Consider the following 25,393-nt stretch of genomic DNA (forward strand, 5'->3'; position numbering starts at 1 on the left):
CGTCCTTGGTGATGGCACACCAAATATCCTTCTTCTGGTGGGCGCTGACCTACAGGAATTGTACAGTGGAAAAAGAGACGTTATTACCAACTGCACCGTCTCAGTCATTGGCCCGCATCCCTACCCTTGCCATGTGGCACATGCACTCACCGTCGTCTCATGCACGCCTCATTCTCCCTCCCCCCTACCTTTCATCCACCCCACTCCACACAGGCATAGCCCATACAGCATGCTCTCAGTGTACTTACCTGTTTGTCTGGAGGACCGTAGAGTAGCGTGTACTGGGGGAGGACCCCATCCACGAGTTTCTCCAACTCCTCCGATGTGAAGGCAGGGGCCCTTTCCCCACACGCACAAGCCATTGTCTCTTCCAGACTGAGGTCACAGCAGCACTTGCAGTGTAAATCCTCTCCTGTCGAAGATCAGGTATCGAGTGATTAAACAGATAGAAAATGGCGGACATGTCTACCGTGGTGCGTACCGTCACCGCCTGCGTACATCATCATTGGCTCCTGGGACCCATAGGGTCCAATATTAATCAATGCAGAATTGCGCTGCGATCTTCGACCGCCTACAGCGACGGTGTACACCGCCAGCGCAGTTACCTCATATCCCATTGTTCCACTTTACAGGTCAGGCAGCCGCCATTTCAGGGGCCCACATGGCTTTATTTTTAACTGTGTCACACATAACTAGGTCTTGCCTCAACACTCATACATGCAAATTTCGGATTATGAATTGTGTTCTGTGTAAGCTATGTGTTCGTACCTCTGAGTTGATTGACTCTGTGCTCGCTGTTGTCCTTCATAGGCACCGTCCACTGGGACATGTGAGGAGATGGCGGCATCCTCCGGTGTACACACCTCTGGTGGCCCTGTCGAAATGGAGGAAACACATGTAATCATCACCTACAGGCTTGATCGTGCCACAATCCTGGAACTGTGTGCCCAGTTGGAGCCAGACCTGATGTCAGCTATCCGCCATCCACAGGAATCTCCCTCAAGGGCACGTGCTGTCAGAACTCAATTTCCTGGCAAGTGGGTCATTTGAAACAACATTGGCCATAGCATCACGGATGTCCCAGCCTATCTTTTCCAACGTGTTGTCCAGAGTGTTGTCTGACCTGCTGAAACACATGCGGAGCTACATCGTTTTCCCTCAGGTGGAGGATTTGCCTACAGTGAAAGGTGACTTCTATGCCCTGGGACATATCCCCAACATCATAGGTGCTATTGATGGGACCCATGTGGCCTTAGTTCCCCCCGCAGGAGTGAACAGGTGTACAGAAACCGGAAGAGTTATCATTTGATGAATGTGCAGATGGTGTGTTTGGCAGACCAGTACATCTCCCATGTGAATGCCAAATTCCCTGGCTCAGTGCATGACGCTTACATCCTGCGGAATAGCAGCATCCCCCATGTGATGCGGCAACTCCAGAGGCACTGTGTGTGGCTATTAGGTGAGCACCTGGAAGCAAGTCAGTAGGAATAGTTGTCTGGGTCTGGGGATGTCACTACAGGTTAGTGTGTGTCTAACAGTTGTCCCTCGCATTTTTCAGGTGACTCTGGCTACCCCACCCTATCATGGCTACTGACCCCAATGAGGAATCCCAGGACAAGGGCAGAGGAACACTACAATGAGGCCCATGGGAGAACTAGGAGGCTTATAGAGCGGACCTTCGGCCTCCTGAAGGCCAGGTTCAGGTGCCTCCATATGACAGGTGGTTCCCTATTCTACTCACCAAAGAAGGTGTACCAGATCATCGTGGCCTGCTGTATGCTTCACAACTTAGCTTTGCAATGACAGGTGCCTTTTCTGCAGGAGGATGGTCCAGATGGAGGTGTTGTGGCAGCTGTGGAGCCTGTGGACAGTGAAGATGAGGAAGCAGAAGAAGAGGACATCGACAACAGGAACTTGGTTATCCTGCAATACTTCCAATGAGATACAGGAAAGAAGACAAACCTGCCTACTACATGTGATTTAACACTACTACCTCTCTACTGTCTGTCCTTTTCACCCAGTGTATGGTCACTGAGTTTTCACTTTCCCTTACGATTTCACAGATGTGGGTCCCACTGTGTGACATCTGCTTTGTTTCCTCATGGACTAGAGCTGTGTGACATAGGTATGTTGACATTACAATTGAAAGAGCATTTTGTCACTGTAATTGCTTCTGCACTATTTCGAAATCACAGACAGACTCCAGATTGTTTTGTGCTTTAAGGGTGTTTATTTAAGTGCTCAATATTGGAGGGTGCTGTAAAATGGGGAGGGGTGATGGTGGAGGAATGTCCATGGCAGAGTCCAGTCTATTAGTCCCAGAGGTGCATTGTCCAAAGGGGCATGGGAAGTGGAGCTGGGGCAGTTTGAGGATGGACAGGGTGACAAGGTGGGACAAAAGGATGACATTCAGGGTGATCGAATTTCTTGGCGGGGGTCTTGGCATCATTCTCTGTCTTTGTCCTGGATCTCAGGGACCGTTTGCGGGTGGTTCTCCATCTGCAGGGGGTGGGGTGCTGGTGTGGTGGTCCTGTGGCAGTGCCTCCTGTCCACTAGTGCCGGCGGAGGTGGTGGGCAGTTCATCGTCCAGGCTAGTGCCAGGAGCCCCTTGTTGTGCCACAGTGGCCCTCCTGGTGTTGAGGCCTTCCTTCAGCACCCCTACAATGGTTCCCAGGGTGGTGTTGATGGATTTGAGTTCCTCCCTGAAGCCAAAATACTGTTCCTCCTGCATCCGCTGATCTCCTGAAACTTGGCCAGTACCGTAGCCAGCGTCTCCTGGGAATGATGGATATGCTCCCATGATGTTGGAGAGGGCCTCGTGGAGAGTGGGTTCCCTGGGCTTGACCTCCCACTGTCGCACAGCAGCCCTCCCAGTTCCCCTGTGTTCCTGGGCCTCTGTCCCCTGAACGGTGTGCCCACTGCCACTGCCCCCAGGTCCCTGTTGTTGTTAGGGTGGTGGGTTAGCCTGGGTTCCCTGTAGTGGTGGACACACTGCTGATTGACGTGTCCTGGGGACAGAGGTATGGGCCCGCTGGGTGGGTGCTGTGCTGGTGTTTGCAGAGGGGGGAAGCTCTGTGGTGGCCTGTGACTGTGTGAGGAGAACCAACTGTCCCGAGGTCCCAGATGGGCCGGGCTGGTCTTCTAGATCCAGTTGGACAGAGCTGCTGTCATCACTGTGGGCCTCTTCTGTTGGTGGTGTGGACATGTGTGGACCCTCCTGTGCGGTGATGTTGGGTAGGGGTCCTGCAGGGGTGTAAAAGCATGATTATTGCATCTGTGTGTACCATGGTGTGCAATGGGTGGGTGACCGTGTACCCCAGTGCTTGCATTCCTGTGTGGGACCTTGTGTGATGATGGTTTAGGGGGGTGTATGGGTATGTGCCGTGGCCATGCATTGGTGATGGGTGTCCATGCTTTGGTGTTGCATGCAGGGCTTGGTGTTGGGATGTGTGGTTTGTGATAGTGGGACATCTGTGAGGAGTTGGAGTGATGGGGTGAGGGAGAGGGTGTGGGTATGTGATAGCATGCAGGTATGGTGGGGGATAAGGTAGTTAAGGTTTGACATATCAGCGTCCATTCCTCCAGCTACTCCTTCGAGGCCCTCAGGATGCAGAATCGCCAAGACTTGCTCCTCCCATGTTGTTAGTTGTGGGGGAGGAGGTTGGGGTCTGCCGCCAGTCCTCTGAACCGCAAGTTGGTGTCTGGAGACCACGGAACGCACCTTCCCTCGTAGGTCATTCCACCTCTTCCTTATGCCATCCCTATTTCTTGAGTGCTGTCCCACTGTGTTGACCCTGTCCACGATTCCGTCCCATAGCTCCATCTTCCTAGCTATGGAGGTGTGCTGCACCTGTGATCCGAATAGCTGTGGCTCCACCTGGATGATTTCCTCCACCATGACCCTGAGCTCCTCCTCAGAGAACCTGGGGTGTCTTTGCTGTGCCATGGGGTGGTGTGGGTGATGTGTGGGGAAAGTGTGTTGTGATATGTGGGGTGATATTTAGTGGTTGTATGGGGTGCGTGGATGTTATGTGGGTGATGGTGTTGTGTGCCTGTGGATGCTTGGTTGTAGATTGTAGTGTCTCTCTCTCTGGCCTTCTTTCGGGATTTTGGTAGTAGGGGTTTGTGGGTGATGTAGGTGTGTGTGTTTTATATTGTATTGGGTGTGTGGGAGTGGTGTGTGTATGTGTATCAGGTGTGTGTATTTCGATTTGTCCAATGTAGATGTGTTTTGAAAGTGTGTGTGTATTTTGAGCGCAGCGGTGTGTACTGCCAATGGAATACTGCGGTTGAAAGACCGCCGCATGGATTCGTGGGTCATGATAGTGTGGGCGTATTCCTGTTGGCGTGACGGTGGAGGCTTTGTTTTTGCCACTTTATCACTGACCTTTGGTGTGGCGGACTTGTGTGGGTGTCTGAATTTTGACAGATTCCGAGCTGTGGGTCATAATGGCCGTGGCGGAATTCCGAGGCCGCGGCGGTGTGTTGGCGGTCTTCTGCCCGGTGGTAAGTGGCTTTTACCGCCAATGTTGTAATGCCCCCCATAGTGCTTATAAGTTGTATTTTCACCTATTCACAATATATGCATATGCATGTGCAACTTGTAAATGTGTGTTCCTTTCCACTATAGTCATTAAAACTGGTATGTGTAACTCACTTTTTAACAAGTACCGTCAGTTGCGTTAATAGATGCTTACAAGTAGCATGATGCCCTGTTTTATATCTGCAATACAATGGTGCAATGCAATGTTGCTCTACCTCCCTTTATCTCCAAATATGCTCATGTGTCAAAAAGTTGTTCATTTGTAAGTCCCATGTCATGCTATGTACGAAAATGTCAGTTGTTGAGTTGATCAAGCATGTTGACACTTTCTCATAGCTACACGGTATTGACATAATTGCTCACATAATTCATAGTCTGTTGAATCCAACAATTGCTACCATATTATATGGCATGCTGAATAGAAGTAGTATCCACACACAAATTACTTTGCAGTGTCTGTATTGTAATCAATGTCATTTTTTTCAATTAAGTTGTACTACAGTTTGTCTACTTTTTCCAGCCTGCTAGGCCTTAGAATGGTTTAGTACTCAAACCTCCTCACTACTGTGTTGGGTTGAATATATGGTTGAATATCTGGTACATGTAATGTACACTTCCTAACTAACATTTTGCATTTCAAGACATCTATACAACAACATTACTGGAGTTTGCATGTGTGTACAATCAGCCTGCATGTATAAAATAATGAAAATCACACAAAGGCCAAATAGTTCTATCATTCAGAATTTTCTTTTAGGTTACCTCGTTTGTAGCTGAAGATATATTTGAGGTACAAACCAGATTTTAATGTCATATTGTCTACATTATTTTCAGGTCCAACACCCAGGGCCAGTTGACCACCGTCTGCTACTCAAGACACCTGCACTCCAGATCAGGATTGAGCCTTCATTGGAGAATTCACTCCTGAAAGTCCGGGTGACTGGGGGCACCCTTGCCCATCTGGTCTGTCTGGGCAGACAGGTCCGGTGAGTCTCACTAGGCATTGGTTGCTCTTGAGACAAGACCAACACTGCCTCCACTTGTGTCAGGAACCAGTGGAATGGTGTGCACTGCTGTCAGGGCACACAGTAGTCAAGGTAGTGATCGTGGGAGGAATCTGTGAGCCAGCAAAATGCGGCAACTGGCACAACACTCACCCAGACCACAATTGACTGAGTTTTGGGAGCAGTACAACAGTACCAAAATGGACTAGGTGATATCCAAACTCCAGAAGATCAAACAGGTATGGAGGGAGCTATTGTTGGAAATCAGAATTCACAATGAACACATGAGCTCCTTGCCTGGGGTGCTTTTGGATATATGTCACCACATGTGCAGGGCTTTTCTGGTACCATCTGCCCCATTCTGTGTGACCTTCTACATCTGGACAAAATACACTAATGCCAGCCATAGACAGGAAGGCCCTGTTACAAGAGACGCTTGTTCCCCGCAACCCAGTCCCTGCACCTGTCCCCTCCCTCCTCAGACGGGACAGTCATCTGGACCACCATGAGTTGATGGCAAGACCTTTACCACCAACGCGAAGAGACACCCATCCTAATTTTCTCCAGTGTGTGACTAGCATTCACTCTGGGGACTCAGGGACACATTTACCTTTTTTGAAGATAGTTGCATTTTGTACATTGGACTACAAACAATTGTGCCTCCACTACTATACTTTCATCCACTATAGTAGACCACAGGGTTCCCCTGGAACCCCAATGCCCTGGGTACCTAGGTATCATATACTAGAGACTTACAGTGGGGCACGAGTGTGCCAGGTGTGAGATGAAATACAGTTTTGGGAGAGAGAGCATAATCACTGGGGTCCTGGTTAGCAGGATCCCAGTGAACACAGTCAAACACACTGACATCAGGCAGAAAAAGGGGCTAACTTTCCTATATAAGTGTTATATTCTCATTTACAGACTCATTCACTAGTTCCAACCAATGGTTTGAGATCTAGATGTGAGTTATATCACTGTTTGTTTTAATCTAGACCAAACAATTTGATTGAGAATCTAAGGAATGCAATTAAACTGGATCCCACCCAGTGGCATAATGAAAACTGGACGGGCCACCATGCAAAGAACATGGAGGGCCCCCCCTCCAAACTCACTCAGGCCAGGTGGTGTGCTTAGGAGGACCCTTGGAGCTCTGGTGCCCCCCCGCATTGTGGGGCTGCGGGGACATTTGTTCCACCCAGGTGAGTTATTGGGAGATGACAGTTTCCATTACCTTGTCCACATAGGCGATGCCTGAGATGGGCTAGAAGGTGCCCCTTCCTGCACAAAAACAATCCTTCTAACAGTGCAGGTACCTGCCTGGGTGCTAGGCAGGCAAAACAGCACCAGCGCACGGACAAAGGCAGGAATGTGCCATATTCTTACAGCTAGCCCTGCCCTTTCTCTGTTGAGCAGTGCATCAGAGTGACTTGCTGCGCTGTGCCACTTGACCACAGATATGGCCCTTAGTACGTATCTTTTAACACAATGACCATGCAAAGTTAGGTTATGCTTATGACATGAGAGGTATTGAACTAGTAAGAGGTGGTGGAAAATGTTGTTTGATTGGTTGAATAAGTTTTCCGAAGAACATTACTTTTGTGTATTACATTCTCTTGAGTAAACATAAAAAAAAAGAAGAAAAATGAAGTTTTGATATCACTAAAGCATTTATGTAATTTGTAAGCCCTGATATTCAAATTTGGTCAAGCATAACGTCAAAATGCATTATCTTGGTGTAAAGTAAAATGGTTCAATGTGCATTGAGACAGTTGATATACAGAAAAGCCAATACACTATTTTAAAAATATTTTTTAAATAGGAACAGTTGGAGATCATTAGCAGCCCTGGATGACTAGGATGTCATTTAACTTTAATTCTTTTTGGGTCCCCACATAAGCAGTTGTTCTTATTTTACAACTTTCTATTTGCTGATCGGTCTTTGTAAATTTTCTTTGAAGAACTTAATGGAATCTATTGCTTAATTACCCTGGAAAATGTTAAGAACACTTTTTTTATATTACACTCACTGGAACAGCAATGTAAGTCTTGTGTTATTGATGTGGAAACCCACAAATTGAGCAATAGTCCCATCTTTGTAGATCCAACACTCACTATGCAACTCGTGGCCAGTTCTGTTCAGGTTTCTTCAGACAATGGTAAAAAATTACTGCCTTCTCAAAAATTAAGTAGAACTGGCAGTTTTAATTCTGCCCGCAGAGTCACTACAGTGGCACTTCTGAGCCATGTTCACTGGGCGGCTCATGTGGATGGCACAATCAGTGCTGCTTGTCCACTAGTAGCATTTGATTTACAGGCCCTGGGCACCCCTAATGGACTTTACTAGGGACTTAGTAGTAAACCAAATATGCCAATCATGGAAAAGCCAATTACACATGCAATTTCACATAGGGAGCACTTGCGCTTTAGCACTAGTCAGCAGTGGTAAAGTGCCCAGAGTAACCAAAAACAGCAAAAACAGGGTGCAGCTCACAAAACAACCTGGGAAACAGAGGCAACAAGTTAGTGGAGACCACGCCAAGGATGCAAAGTTTAACAATATTATTATTACACTGTGCTGTTTTCCACTACACCATCAATGTACCCATCAATCACATTCCATTTCGCGTTGTGGGCAATTTTCAACCAGTAAATGGGATATACATTTTGCTGGCTTATTCCATTTTTTTTCAAAATATCTGTTACCTGTAGATGTGTGCCCTTCATCTATGTCTAGATTTATAATATATGTGAGGGTGTTTTGTTTTTCTCACATTCTAGGCACTGTGCCCTGCTCGAGCAGTTTACACACAGTGCTCAGGACATTTTAATGTTAGCATTAATTTCCTATTGAAATACTATAGCCCATATTCATGAAAAAGTGTTGCATCGGAGCTGATGCACAACTTTTTCTGTGCCCCACTTACGAGCACCTAACAGCAACATGGTTGTGCCGTTTTTATAATAAGCCATACCATAGCTGTCATTAGCACAATAGATTTGAAAATGTTGACGCTATTGTGGTGCTTTGCTACACTTATGTAAAAAATGTTGGCGCTGGTATAGCAAACTGCAAGGATTCTCATAGGATTCTATGAGTGTGTAATTTCTACTCTTAGCAGGCGTTAACAATGAAGCCAAAAATGGCGCAGTGAAATCTGGTAAGTTTCACTGCACTATTTTTGCAGACCTCCTAGTGCTGGAACGCCCCTTATGCCTGGAGCAGGCATAATGTGGCGCAAGGAGTTACAAGGTGGTGCAATGCATGTTTTGCACCACTTTGCAAATATGCCACGTGAAAAGGCCACTTTAGCACTACCTTAGCGTAAAAAAAATGATGCAAAGTGGCGCAAATGTGGCACAAAGGGCTCTTAAATATGTCCCTAAGTGCTCTAATTGATCAATTTGCCACAGTCCACTTAACACCAATGATCCACCTGAAAAAGTATAAAAACCGCAGCCTGGGTTCAGCAAATAATTGCAGCCACCTTATTACCTGATTAAATACCACTTCAGTCCTCAGTGAATCAGCATTTGGCCTGTGAACAAGGATGGAGACATCTGATTTTAAAGAAGTCTCTCTATGTTGCTGGCTTTGCTGCATTCCAATATAATACATATAGGACAGCTTTGTTTGCACATGATTTACAGCCTGTACAGTCGTGAAGGCAGCACCACTGCAAAAAGGAAGCAAGTCTGTGTGACTTAACTACATTGTCACATACAGAGCAACAGGATGGAACATTTTCAGCAAAACCTGATAACTGTACTTTGAATTTGCCCACTGCGGTGTTTTAACGTGCAAGGATGTTTTGTCTGGCGTGAGCAACCTACTAAGAATGAAAAATACATCTACTAAAGATGAAATATAAATGCGAAGGACTACCTTTACCAGGATGCACTTTGTAACTCACTTAGATGCCCACTGAGGGATGAACTGGTATTTAATCAAGTAATCAGGTGCTTCTAATTATTTGCTGAACCCAAGCATTTGGTCTGTGAACAAGGACGGTGACGTCTGAAACGTCTAAGGCATGGAGATGTGTCAAAGAATTCTCTGTATGTTGCTGGATTTGTTGCATTCCAATATCAATTTGATCCTGTTTAGGAGTGTGCTTCCTTTTGAGGGCAACTTGGTTTATATATATATATATATATATATATATATATATATATATATATATATATATATATATACATATATATATATATATATATATATATATAATTGTATATCTGTGAAGTAATCAGGTGACTCAACTCATTCTATCTACGTCACATATGTTCTGCAAATGTTATTGATAATTAAGGCTCTAAAGTTTCCATCATGTACATTTACCCAGATTGTAAGGCAGGTCAGGCCTACTGAATTGTTTGCAGGGATTTTATAACAATGAAAGGATGGGATGCCTAGCTGCAATATTGTGTCCTGGTGAAGCCCTTTGCACATCAACCCCACAAAGGTATATTCACATTGACTAGGCATGGTGAAGGAATCATTTGCTTTTAATGGCTACGGGGCAGCCCTAATGGCCCCAAAAACATCAAAGGGCCACAGCACTCTGCCCCCTCAACACCGTATGCGTTTGAAGTACATGGAACATTTGGAAATGGGGACTGAGAAGCATCTTGAAATTACAGAAACATATACATGAACCCATAGTGGGACAAATTCAGCTCTCTAGCTCACTGTGGTGCAAACGGTGGTTACACTATTTCACACTGATGTAGTTCCCACTATCACCTTTACTAACCATGCATGGAATCGCTGAGTTGTAGGAGTATGGAACCCTGAAAATGTTCCTGAGAGAGGCAATGGAAGGCAGAGCTCTTATGCCAGTTAGACTGAATGTGTGTACCATATTTTGAGCAGCCATACCCCTGTTATGAGAGGGGTACTAATTCTGTGGTTAGAAGTTTCAGGTGTGTGGACCTTGTGGCAAGCATGTGTTGTGTGTGTGTGTGTGTGTGTACACATGTTGGTGTACTTGTGCCTGTAGACAACAGTTTCAGCTGGCATTTTCTAAGTGTAAAACCCTACCGTCGGAAGTCATTGGCACGTTTCTTCTTGCCTGGTGGTGACATTTAGTCAATCAAGATTTGGGGCAGTGGTGACCTCCATTGGTAGGACAGAGAGGGTTCATCGCCATGATAGAGAAGTGACCTTGGTTTCTGCTTCAGCACCAACCCCAAAGCTTTTTTGGAAAGTCTTGCAGACTTCATGAGTACAAGGTCCAGCATGCATCTTCTTGAACCAGAGGCTGTGATCCCTGGAGCCAGAGAGTGAAACTGCTTGATGCGTTGCCACTTAGTACCTGCCAATTTTTCCATAGAGACAAGACAGAAGTCCTCATCTTTGGCTCTACCCCCACCACATGGGATGACTCCTGGTGGCCTGCCACTCTCGGAACTGCTCCGAATCCCACCGACCACACATGCAACCTAGGATTCATCTTGGTCCCCTCACTGTCCATGACCCAGCAAGTCAAGACAATCTCCTCCTTCTGCTTCAAGACCCTCTGCATGCTCCGAAAGATCTACAAATGGACACCCACCGAAACCAAAAGAACATTCACCCAAGCCCTCGTAAGCTGCAAGATGGACTAAAACAATGCCCTCCACGCAGGAACAACGGCCAAACTCCAGAAGAGGCTGCAACGCATCCAGAGCGCATCCGCACGCCTCATCCTGGACATCCTTTACCACTGTCACATCACAGACCAACTGACCAACTGAAAAACCTACACCGGCTCCCAGTCAACCAGAGAATCACCTTCAAACTCCTCGCCCATGCTCACAAAACACTGCACAACACTGGACCAGACTACCTCAACAGACGACACTCCATCTACATCCCAACCGGCAGCTCCGGTCTGCCAACCTCACCCTCGCAACCGCAGAACTACAACCGGCAGTAGATCATTCTCGCAACTTGCCACCAAAACGTGGAACACTCTTCCCACCCAACTGCGCCAGACCTCCTTACCTTCAGTAAACTTCCAAAGCCCTGGCTGCTCAAGCAGTAGCAGCACCTCCCCCCTCCCCTTCTCCCACCTCCCCTCCTCATCGTCTTGAGACACAGGTAAGTAGTGTGCTTTACAAATACCTGATTGATTGAGAGTAAGTTCTGATCTATTGCGGGCGAGAGAAGGACACTGATGAATCTGTACAATGCCTACAGAGGGTTCCTCTGGCCTGGTCATATGTTTTTAGCCAGAGCACAGAAAATGATTTTTACTTCTGAGTGACTTTGGAAACTTTCATCCAATCACAGAGCACCATGGGCTATTCTGCACTAGCTGGTTCAGCAATGGCCACTTCTATGGTTGCCACTTTAAAACTGCATTAATGCCCAGAGCATTAAAATACACTGGTAGTACTGAGAATCTCTGGCCTACAGGTGTAAGGACTGCATCGTATAGGACTTCAGGAATTGTGTGTGCTATCCTAACATATAATAGCGGCCAACTCCTCTCTTGTAGCAAAAAAACGGTACACCACATCAGAAAAATAAACCTAGCATATTAATGGCCTGGACCGATAAGGCAGCTGCCATGTGCTAAGGGTTTTGTGGTTCTGCAGCCTCTTTTTGTGCAGTGGAAACAGCCCAGTGTTGTGTCTTATTGCTTCAATCACATAAAGAAAGGCTTCTTCATTCCTCAGCTGTGGTAAATGTCCTCTTCCTTAATCCGTGTCTTGCATGAAAACAAAGGCGAGTACAACTCTTTGGAGCATTCATCCTGACTAATTTCAAAGTAGTGAACTCATCCTAAGGGAAGGCAATAGTGTGCACTGTGAGCAGGGGTGGTGCTGCACTAGAACCATGCACAGCCATGCACAATCTGTGCCCCAACGCATCCTGGCACTCAGAAGTAGATGTTCTCACTTTGCCTCCGACCCCTGAGTGCATTTCTTATTGGTCCTTGTGACACTGGGCTCGAGCCGTCTCTTTCTAGCACTATGTTTACTATCTCCTCCCAAACCATTTTTCCTGCTGTAAATAAATTACTCTTCTAGACACTAATTCACCCTCACATCAAGGTAGGCATGGAAAATTACGTAGAATCATGATGGACAGACAGATTGAAATGCAGATCATTTGCATACAATTTAAGTAACCCGCAACTGATTGAACATATATGTCTATACATTAATAGTGTGTATTATATATGGATGACCATAATTATATGTACATGCATTCGGAGTCAACTAGAGCAGCTGGATGCAGGACACACTCTCTGCCTCTGGAAGAGGTGAGGTTGTGAATTAACAGCTCACAACAGGTTTTTTCACATTATTGTAATGTCATAAACCTTACATTTTGCATATTTTGGTTAAACCTAAAACATACAAGAAGGACCTGGGATTTTACCGTAGACAGGGGAGATGAGCACAGAGTTCCTTAAGTGTCACCAAAGGCTGTTTATCTATCTTGTTTTTTTAGGGACTGTACTCACCTCACTCTACATGAATTATGAATTTCATTGTGACGCACAAACTCGAAAACAGACTCCAAAAACACTGGCTTTGTTGACTGCTTCAGAAGTTGACATAAGGAGGACATGAGAGAGGAACACCCTGAATGAGAAAAAAATTAATCTGCATACTCTTCTAAAAATCAAAGCAGTGATCACAGGGACAGGGTTTCTCAATAGCAGAGAGAATGAGCATTGCAACAGAATAAACCCTTCAATAGTTCCCTTTTGTGCTGCCATGCTAATATAGGCAGCCAGCAGTGCATGGTGAGTCTGCTGGGACATGATCCCCAGTGATGAAAGAAAGAAATAGAGAAAATGATGCTGAACTTAAGGGAATTCTCAGTCCTTATCATTAAAGGATCTGTGTGTTTTGCCTGCAGGGACAATGTTTCCACAGGACTCGTTTGCACCAGATAGCTTGGTGGACACTGCTGTATGATGTCCATTGGCTGCTTTATTGAGTGAAGGCTGCGCCTAGTGTGATCCAATGTACCTTTGAATCTTGACAGGTGTGTCTATGGTCCTTCCTGTTGGCTAACATTTAAAGTTCATGGGCTGTTAGCTCAGAATGACAGAGGGGTGAGCAGGCTCTAGTCACTACAGGAAGGAAAAGCACAATTTCTTCCAGTTCAAAGGCCACTTTGTCACCCTGTCCATACTTAAACTGCCCCAGCTCCATTTCCTATGACCATTTGGGCAATGCACTTGTGAGACTAATAGACTGGACTCTGCCATTGACATTCCTCCGCCATCACCCCTCATCATTTCACTACCCCCTCCAATATAGAACACTTAAATAAACACCCTTGAAGCACAAAACAATCTGGAGTCTGTCTGTGATTTCGAAATAGTGTATTAGAAATTACAGTGACAGAATGCTCTTTCAATTGTAATGTCAACATACCTATGTCACACAGCTCTAGTCCATGAGGAATCTAAGCCGATGTAACACAGTGGGACCCACATCTGTGAAATCGTAAGGGAAAGTGACAACTCAGTGACCATCCACTGGGTGAAAAGGACAGACAGTAGAGAGGTATTAGTGTTAAAGTACATGTAGTAGGCAGGTTTGTCTTCTTTCCTGTATCTCATTGGAAGTATTGCAGGATAACCAAGTTCCTGTTGTCGATGTCCTCTTCTTCTGCTTCCTCATCTTCACTGTCCACAGGCTCCACAGCTGCCACAACACCTCCATCTGGACCATCCTCCTGCAGAAAAGGCACCTGTTGTCACAAAGCCAAGTTGTGAAGCATACAGCAAGCCACGATTGTCTGGCACACCTTCATTGGTGAGTAGAATAGGGATCCACCTGTCATATGTAGGTCAGCGGCCACCAGAAAAAATATATTTGCCGTGCCACCGCCAAGGACGTCCGGACCCTTGGTGTCTACCACAGACGGCACACCCACTGCCAGAAAAGATGGGAGGACACTCGCCGCTGGAGCAAGAAGACGGCGGAGGCTCAGCTGGGGATGGCCTCCCAACTTAGGAGGGGTGCCCATCGCACCATGATGTTCAGGATCCTGGCGGTGGCCTACCTGGAGTTGGATGGGCGCTTGAGGGCATCACAGCAGCCACAAGGGGGTGAGTACACTCTCATTCTGCTGATTATGCGCGCAGTGGAGGGGTCTGGGTGGGGGAGGTGGGCTGTGGGTTTCCCTAGGCCAGGGCGAGTTCCGTAGGCAAGGTCCCTCCGTAAGGCAGGCCAAGTGGCACCCCACCACACCTCTGTAGAGTGCCAAGTACACCTATTCATGCCCCTGTGTCATCTATGTGTGCATATGTCGTCCATAGCCTTTATAGGCCATTTCCCAGGAATCGAACAGTGGACTCCAAGAGTGCAGCGTAGTACAGGGGGCTTCTGTGTCTGACGTTTCCGCCAACGGTAGCGGTAATGCATGCACTCAACATGTCTTTCTTCTGTCGCCCCCCCCCCCCTTTTGTGGTCTCCCTGTTCTTGTGTGCATTAGCATCATCAGGCAGAGGAGCAGTGGCACCGGAGCAAGAGGGAGCTGCATCCCACATGGCCCTGAAGGGCGAGACTACGGGCTCAGAGTTCACCAGTGGGACGGAGGACGAGGGGAGCTCCACGGTGGGGACAGGAGCTGACACCAGCGACAGGGACTCGTCCTCTGATGGGAGCTCCAATGTGGTGGGGGCAACATCTGTGCCCCAGCATCTACAGGTACAGCCGCCACCCCCCCACCAGCACCGCCCTCCCAGCAGCCCCTCAGCCTTTGCCACGTGCCCGCTCACCCAGGAGGGTGGGCATCACCTTCGCCCCAGACACCTCAGGCCATGCCCCAGTCACCCCTGCTGCCCTCAGTGAGGAGGTCATTGACCTTCTCAGGTCCCTCACTGTTGGGCAGTCCACCATTTTGAATGCCATTCAGGGTGTAGAGAGGCAGTTACAACAAACAAATACATTCCTGGAGGGCATTCATTCTGGTCAGGCGGCCCTTCAGCGAGCTTTTCAGACTCTGGCCTCAGCACTGATGGCAGCCATTGTCCCTGTCTCTAGCCTCCCCCCTCCAACTTCCTCCACCCAGACCCAATCCCCTGTACCTCAGCCTATCCCAAGCACACCTACAGACCAGCATACACACATGTCAACACACAGAGAAAGCTCTGGCAAACATAAGCACCACACATCCCACAGGCACTCACGCAAGCATCACACACATGCAGACACACCAACATCCACTGCCTCCACTGTGTCCCCCTCCTCCTCATCTGCCTCCTCCCTCCCGGTCTCGACTACACTCACACCTGCATGCACTACATCCTCAGCCACTACGTCCCTCTCCAGCACACCCACCACCACACCCCGCTCACATGCAGTCACCACACCCACTACCATTCACACGTCCCCTGTGTCCTCTCCCAGTGTGTCTGTGACACCCCCTCCCAAGATACACAAATGCAGGCACACACCCACCCAACAGCCATCCACCTCACGGCAGCCTCCAGCGCATGCACCTTCACCCAAAGTCACCAAACGTACACCTCCTACAACCACCACCTCTTCTTCCACTCCCAAATCCCCTCCAGCTACCCGTCCCAGTGTCTCCCAAAAACTTTTCCTGTCCACCCTTGACCTCTTTCCCACACCTCCCCCACCCGGTCCGTCTCCTTGGTCCTGAACTAGCACCTCAGCCACAACATCTCCGGGACCAGTGGTGCCTGTAGTCACCGTAATCTGGAGTGCACCGGCCACCAGGGCAGCCAGTGTGGCACGGAGCCACAGCACAGACAGTCCCCCACCTGTGAAGCATCAGAAGTTGGCCAGTGCCCGGTGGGAGAGGGGGAAGACTCCCGCCACCAAAGTCACTCCTAGGGGTCCCAGTGGGAGTGTGGAGTCAGCTGTGACACATTCCAAGGTGGGGAAGGGCCACAAGAAACCCGGCAAGTCTGGGAAGAGCAGCACGGCGGAGAAGACCATCATCATCCCCGATGCCCTGGAGCCCACCTCCAGCACAAGCCCAGCTGCCCAGGACAGGACCGCCAGCACTAGCCCACCTGCCCAGGAGGCCAGCACCAGCCCACCTGCCTAGGAGGCCACCGCCAGCACTAACCCCACTGGGCCATGAAGGACTGCCAGCAAAAGCCCTGCTGGGCCATGAAGGACCGCCAGCACAAGCCCCGCTGGGCCATGAAGGACCGCCAGAACAAGCCCCGCTGGGCCATGAAGGACCGCCAGCACAAGCCCCGCTGGGCCATGAAGGACCACCAGCAAAAGCCCCTCTGGGCCATGAAGGACCGCCAGCAGCTGAGACCCTGCAATGGATACCGCCATCTCAAGCACCGCTGAACAGGGCACCGCCATCTCAAGCACCGCTGAACAGGGCCCCGCCAACTCAAGCACCGCTGAACAGGGCACCGCCATCTCAAGCACCGCTGAACAGGGCACCGCCATCTCAAGCACCGCTGCACAGGGCACCGCCAACTCAAGCACTGCTGAACAGGGCACCGCCATCTCAAGCACCGCTGAACAGGGCACCGCCATCTCAAGCACCGCTGGGCCATGAAGGACCGCCAGCACGAGCCCCGCTGGGCCATTAAGGACCGCCTGCACAAGCCCCACTGGTCCATGAAGGACCGCCAGCTAAAGCCCCTCTGGGCCATGAAGGACCGCCAGCAGCTGAGTCCCTGCAATGGAGACTGCCATCTCAAGCACCGCTGAATAGGGCAGCGCCATCTCAAGCACCGCTGAACAGGGCCCAGCCAACTCAAGCACCGCTGAACAGGGCACCGCCATCTCAAGCACCGCTGAACAGGGCATCGCCCTCTCAAGCACCGCTGCACAGGGCACCGCCAACTCAAACACCGTTGAACAGGGCACCGCCATCTCAAGCACCGCTGAACAGGGCACCGCCAACTCAAGCACCGCTGGCCCAGGAGCGGCAAGGGCACTGACGCAACTGAGTCCGTCACGGGGTGAATGATGCACTCTTGTCACCATGCCCCCTCCAGAACCAGTGGAGACTGTCATCCACTACCTCTGTCCTTGGCAGGATGAAGCACTCTGGACACCATGCCCCCTCCAGAACCAGTGGAGACTGTCATCCACTACCTCTGTCCTTAGCAGGGTGAAGCACTCTGGGCACCATGCCCCCTCCGGAACCAGTGGAGACTGTCATCCACTACCTCTGTCCTTAGCAGGATGATGCACTCTGGTCACCATGCCCCCTCCACAACAATGGAGACTGTTATCCACTTGTGAGACTGTGGCTTTGCACTCTCCAGGATTGAACAGTGGGCAAACCACCCACTGTAGAGACTTGAGAGACTGTGGCTTTGCAATCCCCAGGATTGAACAGTGGGCAAACCACCCACTGTAAAGACTTGAGAGACTGTGGCTTTGCACTCCCCAGGATGGAACAGTGGGCAAACCACCCACAGTAGAGACTAGTGAGACTGTGGCTTTGCACTCCCCAGGATATGTCAGTGGGCAACCCACCCACTGTAGAGACTTGAGAGACTGTGGCTTTGCACTCCCCAGGATTGAACAGTGGGCAAACCACCCACTGTAGAGACTTGTGAGACTGTCGCTTCGCACTCCCAGGATATGTCAGTGGGCAACCCACCCACTATAGAGACTTGAGAGACTGTGGCTTTGCACTCTCCAGGATGGAACAGTGGGCAAACCACCCACAGTAGAGACTAGTGAGACTGTGGCTTTGCACTCCCCAGGATATGTCAGTGGGCAACCCACCCACTGTAGAGACTTGAGAGACTGTGGCTTTGCACTCCCCAGGATTGAACAGTGTGCAAACCACCCACTGAAGAGACTTGTGAGACTGTGGCTTTGCACTCCCCAGGATATGTCAGTGGGCAACCAACCCACTATAGAGACTTGAAAGACTGTGGATTTGCACGCCCCAGGATTGAACAGTGGGCAAGCCACCCACTGTAGAGACTTGAGAGACTGTGCTTTGCACTCCCCAGGACTGAACAGTGGACAAACCACCCACTTTCGAGACTTGAGAGACTGTGGCTTTGCACTCCCCAGGATTGAACAGTGGGCAAACCACCCACTGTAGAGACTTGAGAGACTGTGGCTTTGCACTCCCCAGGATGGAACAGTGCACCCCCCTCGTGGATTTGGCATTGTGCACTCAAGCGGCTGAAGTGTCCCCCCTTTCACTCCCCCTGAGGTGCCTGTTTAGTTGCTCTCTGATGCCCCTGCAGTGTTCTCTTCGTCATGGTCGGGGATCTTGTGTGGGCCTCGCCCATGCCGTGTGGTCCCAGTGTTCCAGTGACTTTCTAAGAGCACTACCTGGACTACTATGCTTGGTATATATTATGTACATGGTGTAGATATATAATTCTGCCTACTTGCTTTTAATATATTACAATGGTTACACTCATTTTCTATTGTCTTTGCATTCTTCCGGGGGCTTTGGGGGGTGTAACTGTGATGTATTGATATGCATTAGTGTGTGTGTTGTAGTGGGTGAGGGTGGGGGTGGTGCGTGTGTGTGTACCTTTTTTTTCCCTCCCCCTCCCCTGTGTCGTAGGTGCAGTACTCACTGTGGTCTTCGCCGCCGGTGTTCGTGCTCCTGGTAGAGGAGCAGGAAGACTATTGCAGGTAGAATTTGGAGTTCCGGGTCCATGGCGTCCTCGTTCCTCGTGGGGTGTGTAGAGGTGAGCGTTTTTCCTTTGGGATTCCTGTTTCTGCTGTGTTTTTATCCGCGGTGAATCCGCCCCGGAAAAGTTGCCGGATTGGCCTGTCATAATAGTGTAGTCAGTACACTGTCTCCTGCCTGTCTGTTGGCGGTGACTGCCGCGCTGTTTGTTTGTACCGCCGTGGCGGTTGGAGTGTTAAATTGACTGTCTTTGTTGGCGGTTTCCGCGATGGTCGTAATTGCACATTTTTTACCGCCGGCCTGTTGGCGGTCTTACCGCCGCTTTAACACCGACCGCCAGGGTTGTAATGGCCACCTATGTGTTGAGTGATAATGATCACATATTCACAGTTCTCCCCTGATAAATTCCAGTAGGTCAAATATACTTACATTTCTCCCAGGAGAATGGCCAAATAAACAGCAACACAAGCAGAATTCAATGTGGTAGACACTGTTTGCAAATGTAATGCCTTATTTTAAAAACTCAGAACAGTATGTATTTATGAAATGTGGAAACTACCTTACTGTTACTTTCTCTCTACCCCATCAATAGTAGAGAGCTGAGACAGGTAATTAACTATTCCTTTAAAGTATCCCATTTTCACTACAAAGTATCTGCTAATTAATGTGAGGTTAATTATCCTAAATTTGTTTTTCACTACTGATTCGCCTACCTTTCCTATAGATTAACATTGAGTTATCTTATTACATTTAATACCTTTCAAACACAAGCAGACAGGTAGTTCGAGCTTGGTGTTCAAAGAATTGCAACTATAAGTCATTTTTAATGGTAAAGTTAGATTTCTGGTCACAATTCAAAAAAAGATACTTTTAGAAAGTTAGCGTTTTATTATCCTAACCATTTGATGCCTGCAGCCTGTCCCTGGGTCACATGACTATATGTAGCTGGCAGTTGGTATTTGTGTATTGCTCCAAGACAGTGAGACAAAGGGAAGATAGATTTGGAAGGATAGGGCACTCTAAATTAACAAGGGGAGGAGCTGTCACCTACTACACTTGCACTGGACCTGCCTGAACACACTTACAAAGAGCTTGTGACTAGTCTTTTGTGTCTCCAGACAAGCTGAAGCCAGGGCAGAGAGGAAGAGGGTGATTGACACCTCAGGTTGGTGGAAGCTTCTAGAGCATTCTCCCACTCAAAAGTTGACACCAGGTATAAATGTTGGACCTCCGACCCTATTTCTTCATTACGCAACTAAACCTGTGGAAGACTCAGAAAAACAATTCTTCTGTGTTACTTTGCTGCAAGTAGGACCACTGTTCGGCTTCCCTGCAGTGGTGCCCTCCAGTGTGAGTGAGAAAGACAGGGCTAACTTCTTGAACCCAGGACCACCAGAGTGACTCCAATGGCTGGTTGCCTGGGGTCCATTTGAGGTTTGCATTCAACGTTTGGAGTATATCATTTGTGTTGCCCCTAGGCCTATCATCTCCTTTTGCATTCTATTGTGTTCTACAGAGTTTGCACTACTTTTCTAAGTGTTTTACTTACCTGATTTTGGTTTGTGTGTATATTTTGTGTATTTTACTTACCTCCTAAGGGAGTATATCCTCTGAGATACTTTTGACATATTGGGCCTGATTACAACTTTGGAGGAGGTGTTAATCCGTCCCAAAAGTGACAGTAAAGTGACGGATATACCACCAGCCGTATTACGAGTTCCATAGGATACAAGGCCCCAGGACACCGCTTACCGCCAGCCTCTTCCTGGCGGTGCAAACCGCCAGAAACAGGCTGGCGGTAAGGGTGTCATAATCCCCAGGGCAGCGCTGCTTGCAGCGCTGCCCTGGCAGATTATCACCGCCGGGGCTAAAACGTCGGGAAACCGCCGGCCCCGGCGGTGCGGCCCCGGCGGTGCGACCGGGCTGGAAGCACCGCCAGCCTGTTGGCGGTGCTTCCGTCCTTTTAGCCCTGGCGGTCTTGGACCGCCAGGGTCAAAATGACCCCCATAATACTTTAAGGTACATGCCTACATTTCTTATTACAATGAACCCACTCTTTGTGCTACCTAGGGCCTACCTTTTGGGTGATTTATAGGCAATAAAATGGGGAGTTTAAGGTTTGGAAAGGGGGTTATATTGCCAAATTGAATTAGCAGTTTACAATTACAATCATGATGCAATGGCAGACCTGGAACAAGTTTGTAAGGAGTACTCAAATTAGTGGCCCTTCTTTGGAAATGTGCCTCCAGTGCCTGCTCTCTCCGATCAACCTCAGGAGCCCAATCCATCTCTAGAGCAAACTCATAGCATCACACCAGTTGTGTATATCATCTTCCACAAGAACGTTGGGAACCAAATTCTTTGGGATGCAGACTATCTTTTCTCAAGAAGGCACTGTAGTTATGCTGCCAGCCTTTTTGCCCTAGATCCAGCTCCTTGAAACTCTGTTCATGAGCCTACCACAGTTTCTTTTCATCCTTAGCTAGCTGATTTTCCTACAGGACCATGGCGCTCTCCACCTCTGCCCTTGCTGCATTTGCAGTCATTTTACCTGTAGGTGATACTCCCCTTCAGCTTTCCTGTCCTCTAGGTCCCTAGGAGACTGGGGAGTGAGCACACACTGCATCCTATGAAGGGCCAGTAGGGAACCTCATTCATGTGGGTCTCCAACTCTCCTCTGGTTATTAGGCGAGTGGAAAATGAAGCTCTTCTCTTTCCAGCCCTGGGGCTGTTGCAAAGTTGTCTTCCAAAGATTCTATTTCCTCTTCTGCATTTCAGCCCTAATTTCTGCCCTCATTCTTGTAAATCAACTGACTCCATCATAGCTTGTAGGGGTCAAAACAATACATCGATGACTGTGCCAACACTCTCACTCCGATCAAGCATCCTTCTAACAGATGCACCGACAGAAAGGCCTTCTGGTTCACCGCCGACCTCCAAAAATCCAAGCAAACATGCCGAAGACTCAAGAAAAAGTGGCACCAAGAACAGACACCAGACAACCACACAGCTCAAGAACGCCACCCGCCGACACCACCGAATCATCCGAAGCACCAAAAGAACCGCCTTCAAAAAATGCATCAACAATAATGCACACAGCTACAAGGAGCTTTTCAACATCTTGAAGGAACTCTCCACCCCGGCGCCAACATCAACAACATCCCACCATCATAAGATCTCTGCCACTCCCCAGCTACCTTCTTCCACAGCAAGATCACAGACATCCATGACAGTTTCAATACCCAGACCCCTCGTCAACCACCGACACCACAGACCCACCTCCCCCCAGCCACACCAGCCTCCTGCTCTCCTGGACCCACGTCAACGAAGACAACATCATCAAAATCATGAACACCATCCACTCTGGATCACCATTCAACCCCTGTCCTGACTACATCTTCAACAAAGCGAACTCCGTCATCACACCCCAACTCTGGAAGATCGTGAACAGTTCCGTCGAGACCGCCACCTTCCCGGAGAGCTGGAAACACGCCGAGATCAACTCCCTCCTCAAGAAACCCAAGGCGGACCCAAAGGACCTCAAGAACTTCCGGCCCATCTCTATGCTCCCCAAACAAACAACTGACCTGCTCCCTTAAGGATAACAACACTCTGGACCCATTCCAATCCAAATTCCGCAGCAACCATAGCACCAAAACAGTCCTCATCCCTGCCACTGACGATATCAGGACCATACTTGACAACGGCGAAACCGCAGCCCCCATCCTCCTGGACCTCTCAGCCGCGTTCAACACCATCTGCCACCACACCGTCAAAGACGCAGGGATCGGCAACAGAGCCATGGACTGGATCACCTCCTTCCTCACCAGCAGATCCCAGATAGTCTGCCTTCCTCATTCTGCTCTGAAGGGTCCAAAATCATCTGCGGAGTACCTCAGGGATCGTCCCTCAGCCAGACCCTCTTTAGCGTCTACATGGCTCCGCTCAAAAACATCGTCCGATCTCACAACCTCAACATCGTCTCATACACTAATGACACCCAGCTGATCTTCTCCCTCACCAAGGACCCCGCCACCACCAAAACGAGCCTCCACGAAGGAATGAAGGCAATCGCCGACTGGATGAAGAACGGCTGCCTGAAACTGATTTCTGACAAAACTGAGGATCTCATCCTTGGCTCCATCCCCTCCGTCTGGGACAACTCCTAGTGGCCTGCCACACTGGGAACTGCATCAAAACCTACCAACCATGCATGCAACCTGGGTTCATCCTGTACTCTTCGCTATTAATGACCTAGGAAGTCAAAGCCGTCGCCTCCTCCTGCTTCAACACCCTCAGCATGCTTCGGAAGATCTACAAATGCATCACCACTGGAACCAGAAGGACGGTCACCCAAGCCCTCATATACAGGAGACTTGACTACGGCAATGCCCTCTATGCAGTAACCACAGCCAAGCCCCAGAAAAGACTGCAACACATACAGAACTTCTCCGCACGCCTCATCCTGGACATCCCCTGCCACAGCCACATGACAACCCACCTGAGAGACCTGCACTCGCCCCCTGTCAACAAAAGAATCACATTCAAACTCCTTACCCACGATCACAAGGCACTGCACAACACCAGACCAGAATACCTCAACAGACAGCTCTCCTTCTACACCCCGACAGCTTCGCTCCTCTGACCTTGCCCTCGCCACCGTCCCATGCATCCGCAGAATGACCACTGGTGGCAGATCGTTCTCCCACCTCGCTGTCAAGACGTGGAACACTCTTCCCACACACCTGCGACAGACACAGTACCTACTTACCTTCAGGAGACACCTCAAGACTTGGCTGTTCAAGCAGTATCAGCCCCCGACCTCCACCCCCCCTTAGTGCCTTGATAGCCTCACATGTGAGTAGTGCGCTTTACAAATGTTTTGATTGATTGATTGAACTCTCCACAGGAAGCAGACCATTGGGAGAGCACCAGGGTGCAAAGGATGTATAGGGAACACCACGCCAAGGGTGGGCAGGGTCCCTCTCAGCAGAATAAGGGGATAAGGGTAAACAGGGGAAGTTCTCTAAAGGGCCCCAACCTAGTTCCCTGGGGAAGGATTTCCAGTCCCCAGTTGAAAAGAAGCCTTCATTTTCTAAAGGGACACCTGCTGAAGGGGGTTCCCGCAAATGTAATGCATGTGACCAGGTGGGTCATGTAAGCAGGGACCCCAAATGTCTGAAGTGGACATCGGCACAAACTGGTGCTCAGTCACAGGATTTGGCCAGTGTAGCACTTGGTGAAGATTTTATTCCAGGTGGGTGGGACTCAGCTGAGATGACCCTTGTCTCACTAGGTCCAGAGAACACTTTTGCCTGAAAACACTAAGAAGTACAGGCACTGTGTGACCATCAATGGACAGAAGGTGGAAGCTCTAAAAGACACAGGATCCAGTGTGACTACTGTGAGAAGTAACTTGGGGCCAGATGTAGCAAGCGTTTTGCATGGTGCAAACAGCGAATTACGCTGTTTGCACCATGCAAAACGCACATTGTGGTGCTCATTCCCATTTTGCGAGTCAGTAACCTGGTAACCGACTGGGAATGCTACTCGCAAATAGGAAGGGGTGTTCCTCTTCCTATTTGCGATTTGCAACGCAATGTAGAATTGGTTTGTGACTGCACCCATTTCAAATGTGAATGGCTCTGAAAAAAAAAAATCTGAGCAGGCAGTGGATAGGACCACTGCCTGCTCTGAAAAAATGAAACAAAAATGTTTCATTTTTTCATGTGTATTGCAACTCGTTTTCCTTTAAGGAAAACGGGCTGCAATGCAAAAAAAATGTTTTATTAAAAAGCAGTTACAGACATGGTGGTCTGCTGTCTCCAGCAGGCCACCATCCCTGTGAGTGCTGCAAATCGGAAAGGGTCGCAAATTGCGACCCACCTCACTAATATTAATGAGGTGGGTCTTTGCGACCCCCTTCCGATACGCAGATGGTGTCAAGGACACCATCCTGCATCTGGGTTTGCGAATTACAAATTGCGAGTCTCTCAGACTTTAGACTGTAGATTTTCTGCTTGGTAATGACCTTGAGGGTCCCCCTTGGAAGGAGGTGGAACACAGTTCTCATTTAGAGATGTTGGGTCTGCCGTGGTTATGTGGGTGTCCACCCGGTCGATGGCAGCCTGTCAGGGTGATCAGGAGACCCTGAAGCCTGAAAGAGTGGCCCAGGATACTGCCATAAGGAGGAAAGGTAAGTGGTGTGAGAAACCCACTCCAGAAGTTCCCAAGGTCCAGGAGGAGGCTGAACCTGAGGGGATGCCTTGGAGCCTACAG

Source organism: Pleurodeles waltl, chromosome 7 (genome assembly GCF_031143425.1).
Source record: "Pleurodeles waltl isolate 20211129_DDA chromosome 7, aPleWal1.hap1.20221129, whole genome shotgun sequence".
Taxonomy (NCBI): domain Eukaryota; kingdom Metazoa; phylum Chordata; class Amphibia; order Caudata; family Salamandridae; genus Pleurodeles; species Pleurodeles waltl.